Here is a 17,326-nt window from a genome sequence, read left to right as displayed (position 1 = left end):
AACCGCTGTTACCACATCCTCCAGCAATGAGTTCCAGAGCTTAACTATTATTTGAGTGAATCTATTTCCTCCTATTTGTTTTTAAAAGAATTTCCATGTAATTTCATTGAGTGTAGACCTTAATTATATCCCACCTCCACCATCTTTTTTCCAAGATGAAGAGCACAAACCTCTTTAGCCTTTCCTCATATGGGAGGAGATCCATCCTCTTTATCATTGAGGTCGTTCTTCTTTGAACCTTTTCTAATTCCGCTATATCTTTTTTGAGATGTGGCAACCAGAACTTAATGCAATATTCAAGGTCAGGTCACACCATGGAGTGATACAGAGGCATTATAATATTCTTGGTCTTATTTTGCATCCCTTTCCTAATAATTCCTAGCATCCTGTTTGCTTTTTTGGCTGATGCTGCACACTGAGCAGAAGATTTCAACGTATTGTCTACAATGACACCTAGATCTTTTTCTTGAGTTCTGACTCCTAAGGTGGACCCAAGCATCAGGTAACTATGATTCGGATTATTCTTCCCAATATGCATCAGTTTGCATTTGTCTGCATTAAATTTTATCTGCCGTTTGGATGCCAGTCTTCCAATTTCCTAAGGTCTTCCTGCAATTTTTCATAATCCACATGTGTTTTGACAACTTTTAATAGTTTTGTGTCATCTGCAAATGTAGTCACCTCACTCATCATTCCAATTTCAAGATCATTTATAAATATGTTAAATAGCAACAGCCCCAGTACAGATCCCTGTGGCACTCCACTATTCACCCTCCTCAATTGAGAAAAATGGCCATTTAATCCTATCCTCTGTTTTCTGTACAATAACCAATTCCTAATCCACAGAAGGACATTAAAATAATTGCCTCCTATCCCATGACTCTTTAATTTTCTCAGGAGTCTCTCATGAGGAACTTTGTCAAAAGCTTTCTGAAAATCTAAACCGGCTCACCTTTATCCACATGTTTATTCATGCTTTCAAAGAAATGAAGTAGAGAGGTGTGGTAGCCATGTTAGTCCACTTTTAAAGGTAATCAATAGAAATAAAACAAAATAAAATATGAAAAAGAAAATAAGATGATACCTTTTTTATTGGACATAACTTAATACATTTCTTGATTAGCTTTCGAAGGTTGCCCTTCTTCGTCAGATCGAAAATAAGCAAAGCTTGGTAGATGACAGTATATATAAGTGAGACATCAAAGCATTTCAGGGACAATCTAACAGGGTGGGGATGGAGGTGGATGGGTGAGACAGGGGGATATGCATGGAGACAGGAGAGTGGCAAACAAAGCAGTACAATTTACAATTTTATGGCTTATAATGGGCTAGAAAGCCCAGATCTCTGTTAAGTCCTGTCTGGTGGGTGTCAAAATATTTAATCATTCTGACTTCAAAGGTCTTACGTTCCTGTATTGTTTTAAAGTTACCTTTCAGGATTCTTACTGTGAAATCACTAGTACAGAGTTCTGTTTTTGTAAAGTGTTGCCCCACAGGCGTGGCATCCTGGCTGGCAACGAAGCAAATTGGTAAGGCAAGACTTCCCTTGGCTGAACCCATTCTGACTCTGTCCCATTAAACCACGTTTTTCTATGTGATCTGTAATTTCATTCTTTATAATAGTTTCCACTATTTTGCCCAGCACTGAAGTCAGGCTTACGGTCTAATTTCCTGATCACCCATGGAACCCTTTTTCAAACTCGGCATTACATTGGCCACCCTCCAATCTTCAGGTACTACGCATGATTTTAACGACAGGTTTACATATCACTAACAGTAGATCAGCAATTTCATATTTGGGTTCTTTAAGTACCCCGGGGTGTATACCATCCAGTCCAGGTGATTTATCACAGTTTAACTTGTTGATTTGGTTTAGTATGTCTTCCAGGTTCACCAAGATTTCTTTCTGTTCCTCTGCATTGTCACCCTTGAAAACCATTTCCAGTACAGGTATATCTCTTACATCTTCTTTCATGAAGACCGAAGCAAAGAACTCATTCTATCTCTCCACTATGGCCTTGTCCTCCCTGAGTGCCCCTTTTGCTCCTTCAAGATCTAACTGTCCCACAGATTCCTTTACAGTCTTTCTGCTTCTGATGTACCTGAAAAAGGTATTACTTTTTGTCTGTGGCAAGTTTTCTTCATATTCTCTTTTAGCCTCCTTTATCAATACTTTGCATCTAGCTTGATAGTGCTTAAGTTGCTTCTTATTTTCTTCATTCAGATCCTTTTTCCATTCTTTGAAGGATGCTCTTTAGGCTCTAGTAGCCTCTTTCATGTCACCTTTTAACCATGCTGGCTGTCATTTACTCTTCTTTCCACTTTTGTTAATACGTGGAATACATCTGGTCTGAGCTTCCACGATGGTATTTTAAAACAATGTGCATGCCTAATTTAAAGTCCTAACCTTTGCAGCTGACCCTTTTAGTGTCTTTTTAACCATTGTCCTCATTTTGTCATAGTTGACCTTTCGAAAATTAAATGCTGCTATAGTAGATTTCCTTAGTGACTTCACTCCAGATATCAGCTCAAATTTGCAAAGGTGCAAAGGAATATGCGTACATGTAGGTGCTATCATATACACCAGCACTATGACTGGTGAAAATGCATATATACCTGTATAAATTAAAGTTTTATAATCTATGCGGGCAATTCTTTAATTGAGTGCCTCCCTACAGGTGCCCCGAGGACATGCGGTAGGAGCCTGTTCTATTACGGCACTTGGGTGCCCAAGTTCAATTATGTAATACCTGGCTGCTGTGATGTATGAGACACCCTCCTGGTCTCCCTGTTGTCTCTTCATATCTTATTGCCCTGCAAATACTATAAGAAGGGAGAGGAATTTTACCTGGATAGCTGGCTGTGTGTCCCTGGAAGGCTTGCAGCAGGAGAGGGGCGAGCATAATTAACAAGAGGACAGATTCTCCAGGTTCTAAACCCTTCCAAGTAGTGCTTAGTGATGTCTTTCTCAGGACAGACACAGAACCCTGGACGGGAGAAAACCTGGCTTGGCCTCAGGAAGGGAGGTGCTCCACACCTGTAGTGCTTTCCTGGAGAGAAAAGAGTCAGTCCTTAGGAATATGCCAGGACTTAGATCCAGCCTTTGCTCCTGACTCAGTTATCCTGGGAGCCAAAGTGAGGCTTGGAAACAGGTGGGGCTGTTTCTCTTGGGGATGACACAGAGGTAAAAAGTCTACTGTGATCTAAGAGAGGGACAGAGAAGGAGAGCAACTTGCCCGAGGGCAAGGGGAACCTTCCTCATACAAAACTGGCTGCAGGGAGTAAGAGGGCTACCTAACCCAGGGCAAAAGGACTCTAAAGTTAATGCAGTGCCTGGTTAGTGAGAGAAGGGGAAAGAACTGGTTTCCAGTCCTCACTGGGGAAAATGCTTTTTTAGATACTGACCTGTCTGGAGAGAGACAGCAGGTCAGGGTCAGCCATATGAAAGGTGCAGAGACTGTCTCTGATCAGTCCTAGCCAGTGGATGGAAGAAAGAACTGGTTTCTAGTCATCACCGGGGAAAATGCTGTTGTGAGACAGGTACTGACCTGCCCTGAAGAGAGAGAGAGATAGTGGGAGTCAGGGTCAGCCATATGAAAGGTGCAGAGGCTGTTTCTGAGCAGTCCTAGCCAGTGGCTGGGAGAAAGAACTGCTGTCTGGTCCTCACCTGGCAAATATTACTGACCAGCCTGAAGAGAGAGAGGGAGTTAGGGTCAGCCATGTGAAGGGTGCAGAGACTGTTACTGAGCAGTCCAAGCCTATGGCTGGGATCAGGTGGGGAATTAACCTGGCCAAAGAGAGGTTCATTAAGGGGCACAGCTCTAGGCTGTGTCCTGGAAACGTTGGTTCAAACTTATAAGAAACTTATGAACTGCTATGGACATAAAATGCAAGCCAGGTTAGGGAAGGAAAGAGAAACCCTTTCTGTACTTTTTTTGCATGAATCCTTTTGGGTTTATTTTTCCTTTGAATCATCTCTTCCAAGGAAAGTGTAAGAGGGAACAGACCTGGTGATACAGACCGTGCCACAACCCGGTGGGACATTACACTGCATAACCCAGTACTGGAGCACCTACCTACACACCCACAGTTATACCAATCATAGAGCTGCCCACTAACAGGGGAATTCTATATACTGTGCTGAACATTAGGTGCTACTTCCATGCTGAACGTTTGGCACAGGAAAAGCATTCTAATAGATCCGAGGCACAGAAATGAGGCAGATATGGCAGATCTGCGTGAAAACACACCATGGGAGAGGCATGGGCAGGTCAAGGCATTCCCATAAAATGTGCGCAGTGTTATACAATAATGCGGATCTGTGCCCAACATGCATGCCAGGATTCACACCTGATTTCAGTTGGTGTAACTCCTTGTGCCCAAAGTTGGATGTGGATCCCAATACTATGTGCATTCTATAAGTGTGCCAATCCTGGAACACCTGTTATAGAATACCATTATGTGCCAATTTGTTTCGGCACTGAATTTTGAGCTCCATTTACTGAATTCAGCCCTAAAGGTCAGATTCTATACACTGCACTCAAAAATGGGCACCAGAAAAGATCAGTGCTGTGCAATTCTATAAAGGGCACATGCCCTTTATGGAATTGTGCTTAGCACAAATTCCCATGCCCTAACTTTGGGCATCAGACTCATACCTGTTGAAATCTGATGTACAAGCTGGTGCCCAAGCTGAGCGCTCTGACCCGTTATTCTGTAACCACGTGCACAACGTTCTGGAACGCCCTTCATCCGCCCATGCCCCTCCCATGGCCACATCACCTTTTGAGTCGAATGCTATGGGATTTGGGCAACAAGAGTTATAGAATAGCAGGCAGCCAGATGCATGTGCAAATTAGAGACCTGCACGGGAATGGGGTTTGCGAGAATCCCGCGGAACCCATGGGGACGGAAGCAGTTCCTGTGGGGTTCCCGTGGGGACTGAAACAATTCTTGCGGGGTTCCCATGGAAGTGTAAGTTGCACCTGCACCAGCCTCTCACCTACCATGTACCAAGTTCTTTGAGTGCTGTCTCCTCCTCCTCCTCCTTGCTTTAGCAGCACAGATGCGGAAAGTCTTCCATTAAGAAGGTGGTAGACACAAATAGTGACAGAGTTCAAAATGGTGTGGGATGCACATAGAGGATCTCTATTAGAAAATGGAAGTTATAAACAAACCTAAATTTAAATGGCCACATGTGTGTGAATGTGTTGAGTGACGCTTAGATGGCGACTCCGGCTTTGATGAACTAGGACCGATACCGGGCAGACTTGTATGGTCTGTGTCTTATATATGGCAATCTGGTTTAGGATGGGCTGGAAAGGGCTTAGACAGCCAGTGGCTGGAACATGAGGACAGTCCTGGACAGACTTTAGCGGTCTGTGTCCCACAAATGAGAAGACAAATAAGCTGGAGTGGGCTTTGACGGCAACTCCAGCAGTTGCAATGTAAGGATAGGGCCAGGGGATTTCTATAGTCTATGTCACAGAAATGCCAAAGAAAGACCATAATCAAGTATATAATATCACGTTCATTGTTCATTGATGCTGAGTATGACTTTTGGGCAGACTGGATGAACCGTTTAGGCCTTTATCTGCTGTCACTTACTATGTTACTATTAATCTTCTCTGCTCCCAGGCTGATGCACAGACCTCAGCTCTGTCATAGGCAGGAGCATCAGATGTCACCTGATGTACTGATGCATGCATGTGGTGACCTCTCATAACACAGTGCCAGTGAATCAGAGACAAGTCTTACATGTGCGCACTAGAGTGTTCCAAGTTCCAACTTTCATTCCTTCCTTGCCTGCAGTGCTGCGGCTTGAACCCAGAGAGAGACCGAGAGAGCCGACCAGAATTTTTAAAACCATTAACTTCTTGCGGGACTGGGTGGGGACAGGTTAAATTCTTGCAGGGACGGGCTATATTCTTGTGGGGATGGGTGGGAATGGGTAAGATTCCAGTGGGGACGGGTAAGATTCCAGCAGGGATAGGCAGGGATGGGTAAGATTTCTGTCCTCATGCAACTGTCTACTGCAAATCCTAATTGGTGCCAATTAATGGCAATAATTGTTAGCAGCCGGTTATCACACATCAGCCAATTAAGTTGCATGCACATCTCAGGATTAAATTTAGACGCCCAAATCTGAGTGCCATACATAGAATTCAAGGGTAAATGCAGCAGGAATGCAACGTAACTTACAGTATTGTGTGCACGTGCTGCCCATGCTTCACCCATGTGTGTGTTCCTCTTGCATTTCCATGCTACATAAGTTGGGTGCCCTGTTACAGAATAGCACTTAGGTGTCCTGCTAGCACAAGTGTGCACGTATAAGCTAGCAGTCTAGACATTTACATGCCCACGGGGCGCATGAATGCTGGCACCTAGATTATAGAATTGCCCCTCGTGTGTAAGTGCGGACTCTGCTCATGCTCCACCCAACCACCTCCTGCATGCCCACAGTGAAAGTACACACCATGAAACCTATACATGTACTTTCACATTTTCTGGTATTTTATAAGAGGCCAATTATACGTATAAATGACTACAATTCTGGCATTTATACATGCTCTTTCTGTCTGCAATTAGGAAGCTCCTTATAAAATTACCCCCTTTATGCACAGAACACTGACAGATCATCCTTAATTGCTGGGAGGCAAGGATAAAGTTGGAGAATAACAATGCTATTGCAACAGGAAGAGTAAAAGGGCAGCTGAAATGGATCTGGCAGCCTTTATCTACTGCCTTATTCTTTGTTTCTCTATGTCTGTAAAAAAGCACGTACAAAGCGTAGTAGTAGTAAGTTGTCATTGGGTTTTAGTGGGGGGGGGGGGGGGGGCTAACTTTTCACCAGCTCCTGTCTGACCTGCGCTATTCCAGCAGGCCCTCATTTTCCTAAGTAAACATTTCGCTTTGATTCTGATATTTGATTCCACACCTTCTACCCACCCACATCCATAAAGCAATCCTGTCATCTGTTCCTAATGAAGCACGTTTTATCCTTTTCTTCTGAAAAAAAAAAGCAATGTCACTAAAGTCTACGGGTGATATGACCAGGAAGAGGCATCTTCCCCAGGGATAAAGGCATATACTATAGATAGAAGGCAAGTCATTGGATAGAATAGAGCATTATCAGGTGAATCATATGTCTTCAATACTGCTCTTCTGACTTATTAACATATGTTTGGCTTTATTAGCATTTATCCCTAGAAGTTTCTTGTCTGATGGTTTTATCCCCAAATGTGTACAAGCATCATAATGCAAAACAGATTTTAATTAATCCTTATATACTATTGCAACAGGAGTAGCCATATCCTTTCTACAAACACATTAGGACAATACACAGTGTAAGTGGATGATTCAAGGTTGACAAAAACAAACCAAATTAGTCCAGCCTTTGCCTCACTGTATCTGTGGATTCATAGCTCTGCTCTTCTAGGGGAAATTCAAACCACATGTCAACAGATGCACTGGTTGGAAAGGGGGAGGGGGACAAGGCTGTTTTTGATGACATGGAACAGACAGAGCCAAAGCAACATGGACCCTTACAGTATATAAATTCCTCAAAGACTGGGTCTAAGCAAACAACCAGCATATTTAATGAAAGGTTTTCCACTGTTTTCCAGTAGCCATGGTGATGTGGTAGAAACTGCCAATATTAAATATGTAGCATCAACAGCTGAGTACAAAACTCAGTCTTACATTCAAAGACATTATTCAGCCCCTGCTCTGTTCCAAGAAGATTTTGTTAGTGCGACAATTATTAATTAACTCATGCAACTGCTTTAACTTGGGTTCTGCTGAACTCAAATGCGTTAACTCCAAACTTCTGAAGGATAACTCAAGAACAACTCTTATTGGGCCAACAGCACGGCACGAGGGCTTATCAACAGGTTAGCTCTTAGCCACAAGTTTAGCAATTGTATTATAGTACATGAAGGCATTGGCAGATAAAGACCAAAATGGTCTATATGCAGTCTGCCCAGTAAGGTGGTTAGGATTATAACTGCCATTCATGGAGGTTTACCCCAGCCATGCTTTCGTTAGAGGCATAACTGCTACTCCATGCAGGTTACCCTCCATCTTCTTAAGAAGTACAATGTTTGGTTTCCATCCTTTTGCCTCTTAGGGATCCTCTGTGAATATCCCACTCCTCTTTCTGTAGGAAGGGCATTCCAGGTATCCACCATACTTTGTATGAAAAATAGATCATAGTTCAATTTTATTTGATATACACTCAATCATTAAGAAGAACTAGGCAGCTTATGATAAATTATATAAGGGGGCAAGTGATATAGGGCAGTGGTAACCAAACCTGGTCCTGGAGGCACCCCAGCCAATCAGGTTTTCAGGATATCTGCAATGAATATTCTTGAGACAGATTTGCATGCAGTGGAGGTAGTGACTGGCTGGGGTGCCTCCATGACCAGGTTTGGGAACCACTAATATAGGGGAAATAAAGGTATTGGGGAAATATGGGTAAACAGTAATGGGGAAAACAAAAGGTGATAAGTTACATCATTTCAAGTGTGAAGAGGATGGATACAAAAGGTACAAAAAGGCAAGAGATAGCGGGACCGGTGCCACAGCTAGGAAGGAAAAGGTCAGCCTAAGAGATCAAGGGAGATAATATAAAAATGTCAAAAGGAAAATGTCTGAGAGAAGTAATAAGTTTTCTGAGAAGTCTGAAGTATGACGCCCCCCCCCCCAAAAAAAAATGAAAAGTGCCCCTGCTACAGGCAGAAGGTAGGAGGATTTTCTGGGGTCACTATGACAACAGGGGATGGAGCCATTGTCTCTGTGGGTGGGTGAGGAAGAAATAAAAGGGTTTGTATTTGTAGAAACAAGGTCTTTGGCCCCTGCTGAGACCATGAGCACCAAGGGGGGAAGTCCTGGAACAAAGTGGTTACTGGTGGATGAAATCCCCGTAAAAGGGTGGAGGGTGCCTGCAGTTGGTTTCCCCGGTGAGGCAGTGGCATAGCCAGACAGCCAATTTTGGGTGGGCCTGAGGCCAAAGTGGGTGGGCACAAACTTTTCTCAGCCCTGCCTTACTCCCACCTCAAAATATAAATTACACTTTCTCTGAAGCTGACCAGAATTCCCTTTTATCAAGCTTGGCAGGCAGCAGCAATGTTCCTAAGCCACTGATGCCAGCACTCCACACATGTTTAATTGTTGGTGGCTCAAGCATGCTGTAGTCGATTGCAGAGCTTGGGAGAAGGGAGAAGGGAGTTCTGGCTGTCTTTGGATGAATTCCACAGCTGGGGATGCTTGGGGATCTCCACCAGCTATACAGCAAGGATCAGGACCAATGTTAGCCATTCTAGAGCCCAGGTCAGAAAATAAAGGAGGGCCCCCCCTCACTGAACCCCTGTCCTCTCTGCCTCCCCTCCAATTTCCCCACCTGCCATTACTATCATACCACAAAGGGTATAGGAGTGCACACTATATGGCAACAATATCAAAATGCTTACTAACCAAACACACTATGAATCAATTTATTGCATCAATATATTTAATTTGTGTTTAATTTTTAAAGACAATGAGGCATCATATATGGCTCTAAAATGAACTATTGGATCTCCTATAGTGCACAGGTATTCTAGATCTGAAGCTCTTCAATTTGTCTTAATCATTTGCATTCAATGTCTTATTTTATCTTTTACATAAAAATGCACTTCTGCAACAAACTTTATTTTTTTAAAAAGACAACAAAACAGCAACCAGTTCACATATCTGAGAATGCAGATTACAGCACTGTAGAGACTTGATCAACACACTGACAGACCCTCACCAAATACAGAACAAGAGATCACAAATTAGAAATAAAAATATTTAAACAAAAATTGAGCTAGGAACCCAGTTAAACGTAGCATGTACTACAACACTGGAGAAAGAAAAAACAGAAATGTATTTCCTTTTCTACCGAACACAATACAAAGAGTTTTACTATGCACATTTCCTAAAGCTAACATATTCCATTTAAAGCATTCAAAATAAAATTCTCTTTTCTACCTTTGTGGTCTGGACATTTTATTTTTTCATCATGTTGATTCTGGTTTCTTTTTTTCTGCTTTCCTGTTACCTGCTACTTCTCCTTCAAGCAGCTGGCGTCCATTTGCCTTTTTGTCTCTCTCCTGACTATTCCCTTACTACACCTACCTCTTACATATTGATCATTCCTTTTTAGCTCTTTCCTCTCTCTTTTTCTCTTTTCTGCTCTCTGTCAGCTCAAATTTCACCTTCTATCACCCTTCTCCTTTTCACTTTTCAGTCATCTATCAAAATTTTCATCTTCCCTCACGCACTAGCTCTCTCATTACCCACCTCAAACCTTCCCCAGCCCTCCATTCTGTCATCTTTAATCTAATCCCCATTACCATATTTCTACATTCTGTAATCACTATTCTCTCATTCATTTCCTTGCCACCCCCTCCTGACCTCTCCAACATGGCTCCACCATCCCCTCCACCCTTCTAGCCCAGCAGCTGCTCCATTTTTCTCCCCTCTCCACTCTTGTAGCCTGACATCTCCCTGTCCCTTCTCTCTTCCCTCCTGCTTGCTCCCCCATTAGTCCAGCATTTCTCCCTCTCTTCCCTCACTCCCACCATCCAGCATCTCTCCATCACTCTCTTCTGCTCCTGGATCCAACATCTCCCTCTCTCTCTCTTCTCTCCACCTCCTGTGTATGTCTCCCTCCCTCCCATGTACCCCATGTCCAAAACCTCTCCCTCTCCTATTGTCCACCATCTCTCTCTTTCCTTCCCTTATGCCCAAAATATCTCTTCCCCTCCCCATGCAGCATTTTCTCCCTTCCTCCTGTCCACTACCTTGTCCAACATTTCTGCCTCTCTCTCCCAGGCATCATCTCCTCCTCCCCTCCACCCCTATGTCCAACTATTGTTCACCATCTCTCCCTTTCCCTCCCTTGTGCCCCAAATCTCTCCTCCCCCTCCCCATGCAGCATTTTCTCCTTTTCTCCTGTCCACTACCTTGTCCATTTATGCCTTTCTCCCCATGTACCATCTCTCCCAACCCTCCACCCCTATGTCCAACATTTCTCCCTCTCTCACCGCTCTCACCTTCCGTGCAGCATCTCCCCCACCTTCCAACTTTATATCCAACAATTCTCCCCCTCCCTATGTCCAACAATTCTCCCCTCCCCATGTCCTACAATTCTCCCTCTCTCACCCTCCAAGCAGCATCTCTCTCTCCCCTCCACCCTTATGTCCAACAATTTTCCCCTCCCCTCCTTTCCCCATTCCATCCCAAGTCCATCAATTCTCCCTCTATCACCCCCCCAGGCCCCCCCGTACAGCATCTCTTCTTCCCTACCCCACCTCACAACTCTCCTTCTTGTATGAACGGGTCCCCAGCAGCAGCAGGGTAAAGGGATGTAGCAGTGGTGTAGCAAGGGTGGGCCTGGGTGGGCCCAGGTCCACCCAGTAGCAGCACACCTATGGTGTGGCTGGCAGGGATTCCCAAGCCCCACCAGCTGAAAACTCCCAACAGCTGTCCCTCCTGCGTACCTTGTAAACAGCAGCGAGAAGCAACTGATATATACTGCTCCCACCGGCCCCACAGCCTTCTCTCTGATGTATTCCCACCTATGTGGAAACAGGAAGTTGCATCAGGGAAGGCTGTGGGGCCAACATGAGCAGTATGTATTAGTTGCTTCTCGCTGCCAGTGAAAATCTACTTAAAAGGTATGCGGGGGAGGGGGGATGTTTGAGAGACCATATGGCATGCAGACGAGAGAGAGAGAGACCAAATCAGTTGTGGGACAGGGCAGAGTTTTTCTGCCCACCCATCTTGGGCCCAGGCCCACCCAAAATTGGGTGTCTGGCTACGCCCCTGGGATGTAGGTTGGGCTCTCGCCATCCTGCATCTCCCTCCTTTAAGCATTGCTGCTGCTGGAACAGGTCTCCGGCAACAGCAGCAATTCCGTCACATTAAGCCAGGGACCTCCCTTCTGCCATATCCCGCCCACGCCTAGTCAGAAACAGGAAGCTGCGACAGAGGGGGACAGGACATGGCAGAAAGGAGGCTTGTGGCTTAGCAACAGTCATTGTGAGGGACTCATTACAAGAACGACACTTAAAGGAGGGAGATGCAGGGCAGCGGGAGCTTAGTCTGCTCTCTACCACACCAGTGATGTTAAAGGTGCAGCACTGCTGGGTGGGCCCGAGCCCAAACTGGGTGGGCCTAAGCCCACCTGAGGCTATGCCCCTGTGGTGAGGGGAGCCTTATGGAAATGAGTGGCGAGGAATGAGAGTGGAGGAGCCTCACTCCTGGCAGGATGCTGCCAGTGCCCAGAAGTAACCCTAAACTGGGATGGGCTAGAGATGAATGGAACTTTGATTTTGATGTAAAGCTTCTATATATACACCTGAACTTGTTCTGAGTTGGTTGCTCAGTAAAGGAAAGTTGAAGTTAGTAGGGTGCTGGTCATCTTTTTCTGAGAGCGAACATCTGAGTACTCAAGGGGGAAAGAGCCCTTTGATCTATTGAGATTCAGCCCGGCCCCAGACTGCACCCAGCTCAACTGAAGTACAATCTGTTTTGTGGACCCTGACCCTGGATGCTTGACCCAGGGAGCTTAGCTGGCAGCCTTGACTGAGGGGTAAACCAGGGTTACATAAAAATGGCACCAAATTTTGTGGGCCAAAGGGTAAATCCCCCTGAGGCAGAGACATTGTGATAGAGGGAAAAATTTGGGACCAAATGTTTTTTTGTTTGGACTGACTTCTATTTTGTGCGGTGATAACAAGACTGGGAACCTGAAGTTTGTGTAAAGGCCCTCTCTCCATTAAAAATGAGCCATGTGGAGAGACCATGGCGCAGCCCAGCCCAAGAAACTGTGATTAACATTTGGGACAGAGTTGGGTGGGAAAGAGTCCAGAGAAACATGGTGGCTGTAATCGAGAAGATTGGGTGGAGTGCTGCCATACCTTCTGTTACTGCATGCTGTGCTACCAGATTGCTGGTAGTGCAGCTGCACTGCACTTACCACCTCCTGTGGAGGTAGTATTAAGTTCAGCTGCACTACAGGCAGCTGTGACAGCTAGCGTGTGGTACCAACCTGTGTGCTAGCTGTCATAGATGTCTATACCTCCACCTGCCCATTTAAAGAACCATCTCCCACCCACTCCCACATTAATTGCCTAATGTGGGATTTTTAACAAGGGGGCCTTTTTAGTACAGGAGACGTTAGTGTGGGCCTGAGCTAATGTCTACTGCTTAGTAAAACTCACATTAACTGCTTAACAGAGCTTAGTAAAAGAGGGCTAATATCTAACAGGAGACAAAAAAAGGAGTGGTTTTTTTTTTTTATTTCATATGTTCCAGGTTCAGATTGCTCTTGTGTCAGTGATAGTACTCCCAATTGTACAACAAACTAATAAAATCAATGGGAATAAGTTGACAGAGAGATCTGACCTTAGGATACCTCTCTGTAGACTGTTTCCTATTACACAGCACATTTATGAGACCCGATGTTTCCCTTGTGGACAACAGAGTCATTGTTTTCTGCATTCTCTGGGCAGCAGGAAATAATCCAGCAGTGTGCTTTCAATGCCCCAAAGTTATTTAAGGATATCTTCTAGTTTAGAGGGCATTTAATGTTTCTGGTTTTCTTTTGAAGACTCTCAAACGTTGAAATAAATCAAGAGAGACTACTGACACAACTATAAGAGGGTGGAAAAGGATTATGAGGTTAGAGGTTGGGTATAACACATGGGGGTGGGGGGGGGGGGGGGGAGTTGATGCTGGGTTGCATATGGGGATTTCTATGTGCATCTACATGAAGTAGATGAATTACAACTGGGCAGACTGGATGAGCTATTTTAGTCTATCTGCTGTCATTCACTACTTTATTACTGTACATAAGAAGATCCCTGCTTGGATGATTTTATTTTACTAATTGTGGACAACATAGAAAGCAGATCATATGTCTATCAGTAGACATGAAGTCAATCCAGCGCTCATATTATACCGATCATTTACACTGATGCAATAACGGTGGTTTTGGTTCTGGCTCAAACCGAATCTGCGGCTGAAATCTACGGCTTGGTTTCAGCCATAGCCAAAGCCTGTCCCTGCCCCAGGGCAGAAGACATTCCTCCCTGCCAGAAGATGTTCTACCTTGCTGTCACCCCCCCCCCCCCCCAAGCATCAGTGGGTCCTACCTTATCAAGCCCTGGTGGTTTAGTGGCCTCTTTGGGGGCAGGACCCCCCCCCCCCACACACACATACACTCTTTCCTGCCCGATGCCGCTGCTGCTTTAAAATGGCAGCCTTGCAAGACTATCTTAGGAGGTCCCAGCAGCCATTTTGAAATTAGCATTCGCATAAGAAAGAGCAATTGTTGCTCGTGAGGTTGCTGCGAGAAGTCTCAGCAGCCATTTTAAAGCAGCAGTGGCACCGGGCACAGCAGTGGCATTGGTAGGAAAGAGGCCACTAAACCATCAGGACTTGTTACGGTAGGCCCAGGGAGGGTCTGCTGATGGTCAGGGGGCCAGGTTAGCAGGGGGAATCATTTTCGTTGGGAGTTGGAGAAGGGAGGTGGTTGGTTGGGTGTCGGGGGGGAGGGGTGGCAGAAAGTTTCAATTTCAGCTGAAAGTACACTGGCATTTTCAGCCAAAACCTAAACCTGGATTTCAGTGCCAAATCTAGGGCCGGTGCTAGACATGACGGGGCCCAAGGCAGATGCTAGGGTGGGGGCCCCAAATCTTGCTGGCAGATTGCCCCTCTATCAACTTCAGGCAGGTTTGGGGCCCCCAGTGACATGAGGGCCCAGGGCAATTGCCCTGTTTGCCAACCCCTAACGCAGACCTGCCAAGTCTCCTACATTCAGTGGGAGACTCCCGCTTTGGTGGGTCATCTCCAGCACTCTCGCCAAAGCGGGAAAGTCTCATGCTGAGATGATTTTCTGCCGCTGCATCTCTGTGAGCAGCCTCAGCAAAAGAAGAAAATGAAGAGAGGGGGCGCAGCAGCCTTCAGGCATGCGCTGTCGCCTCTGCCGTCCTCTGCCCCTGCTGACGTCAATTTCCTGTTCTGGGGGCAGAGGACCGACAGACCGACAGCGCATGCCTGAAGGCTGCTACGGCCCTGCACTTCATTTTCTTCTTTTGCTGAGGCTGCTCACAGTGGCAGCATGTAGAAGGATGCAGCTGAGTTCCCTGGCTGATCCCAGGAGATAGCAGCCGCTTGGGTGCCTAGGGAACTAAGGTACGGGGAAACAAAAAAATGCTGGGGTGGAGGAGAATAGAAAAAAAGATTTTGTTGGGAAGGGGAGGAGGAAGAAAGAGTGTGTCAGTGTGTATGTTGCATGGAGGGGGGAGAGAGATCAAAGATGTTGAATGAGGACAGAAAAAGGGGAGACACTGGATGAAATGAGGAAGAGAGAGGAGATGGATGATAGGAAGGAGACTGGACAGAAGGTGGAGAGCGAGGGGAGATGTTGGATGGAAGGGAGAGAGAGAAAGGGGAAATGCTGGATGGAGGTGAGAGGGGAGAAACTGGATGGAAAGAAAGAAGAGTGGGGATGCTGGATAGAAGAGGGGTACAGAGAGAGACAGAGAGAGAGAGATAAATGAAAAGATGGTGGGAGAAAGAGGGGACATGGAAAAGGGCAGGGGAGAGACAAGCTGTTGAGGAGAAGGAAGGGGAGCAAGGGGGAGACCCTGGTTGGTCAGAAAGAAACAGGAGAAATGCTGGATGAAAGGAGAGAGAGAAAGAGGAAAAATGCTAGAAGTAGGGGACATAAAGAGGGAAGACACTGGATGGAAGAGTAGGAGAGAATGAGGGAAGGTGCTGGGTGGAAGGATAGGGAGAGAAAGAGGAGACGCTGGATGGAAGGATGCAGAGAGAAAGAGGTGGGGAGACACTGGAAGGATGGGAAGAGATAGAGGGGAGATGCTGGATGGAAAGGGGGAGAGGATAGAGTTAGTGAAAGACTGGAGAATAATTGTAAGGGGCATGGGGAGAACAAAAGTGAAGAAAAGATGAAAAGCCATAGATAAAATAAAAAGTGGGAAATTAAAGAATGGATAGTACAAATTAATTAAATACTGGACAGAGAAAGAGGCAGAAAAATAAATTGAAGAAAACATAGAAAAAGGAGAGAAAAAAGACAAAATGGACAGGAAACCCTGGCAAAACAGTTAAGAGAAGACAAAGGAAAGCAGAATCAAGAGACTGGGACCAACACAATTAGAAAAAGTAAATGGCCAGACAACAAAGGTACAGAAAATAATTTTATTTTTAATTTAGGATAAAGTAATGTGGTAGTTGTGTTAGCTAAGGTTAATAAATGCAAATAAAACACAAAATAGAAAATAAGGTGATACCTTCACTGATTTTAAAACATTTTTGATTAGCCTTCAGAGACCAGCACTTCCTTCCTCAGGTCAGGAGAGGATACCATAACAGTATTCAACTGTCCTGACCTGACCTGAGGCAGGAGGTTTTGGCCTCTGAAAGCTAATTGAAAAGGGTATTAGGCTATTAAATAAAATATTTTCTGAAATGACTGTGGGATTGAGGTGTGTCAGGGGGCGGAGCCATGTAGAGTAGGTGGAGCGAAGGCAGAGTGGGGCGGGGCCGGGAGTGTTTACTAAAATCTCCCTCTCATAAATTGGAACCCCTTGGCAGCTCTGCCTAACGCAGGCCCAAATCCGAAACTGAAGTTTGGTTGGCCTCTAATGTTAGTTGCTTTGAGCATATCTTCCAGAAATCGATATTACAGCTTAACTGTGCCTTGTTGAAAATAATACTTTCCACAATTTGTTTTTAAACTGCCAGTTTTATGGAGACATCCTCTTGTTTTTGTGTTATCTGAAAGGTTAAACAACTATCTCCTCTTAAACTGTACCTCCCCACTACTACTACTACTACTACTACTACTACTTATCACTTCTATAGCGCTACTGATCTTATAAACTTCTATCATATTCCCTTTGTTATCTCTTTTCCAAGCTGAAGAGCCCTAACCCATTGAGCCTTTTCTTCACAGGAATTATAGAAATATGAAAAAAACTGATACAAACAATATCATTCGGACCGGAGTCTCTGGCCCATGGTAATAGATTATGAATGCACACTTGTCTATTTGTAAATATCACCAACTTAAAAAACATTATTGCTGCTATGGTCCTTTTGATTCTTTAAGGAAGGCCCCATTGGTGAATATATACATTTTATTAGAATAACATTTTTGTGCAGCGTTTAACTTAGCTCAGCTGGCCAGCTGATAACCCTTTGAAGGTGGAAGGGTGCAGATTCTAGATTTACATATAAAAGTTTATTTTTCGGAAAAGTTGAATGC

General features: G+C 44.9%; 1 protein-coding gene across 1 annotated transcript in view; it reads right to left on the bottom strand.

Annotated features, from left to right (window-relative positions):
- Positions 1–17,326, bottom strand: part of ANTXR1 (ANTXR cell adhesion molecule 1) — a 269,622-nt gene that overhangs the window by 80,782 nt on the left and 171,514 nt on the right. The window lies entirely within an intron of this gene.

The sequence above is a fragment of the Microcaecilia unicolor genome, chromosome 4 (assembly GCF_901765095.1).
Source record: "Microcaecilia unicolor chromosome 4, aMicUni1.1, whole genome shotgun sequence".
Classification (NCBI taxonomy): domain Eukaryota; kingdom Metazoa; phylum Chordata; class Amphibia; order Gymnophiona; family Siphonopidae; genus Microcaecilia; species Microcaecilia unicolor.
This window is presented reverse-complemented; position numbering and strand designations above follow the sequence as displayed.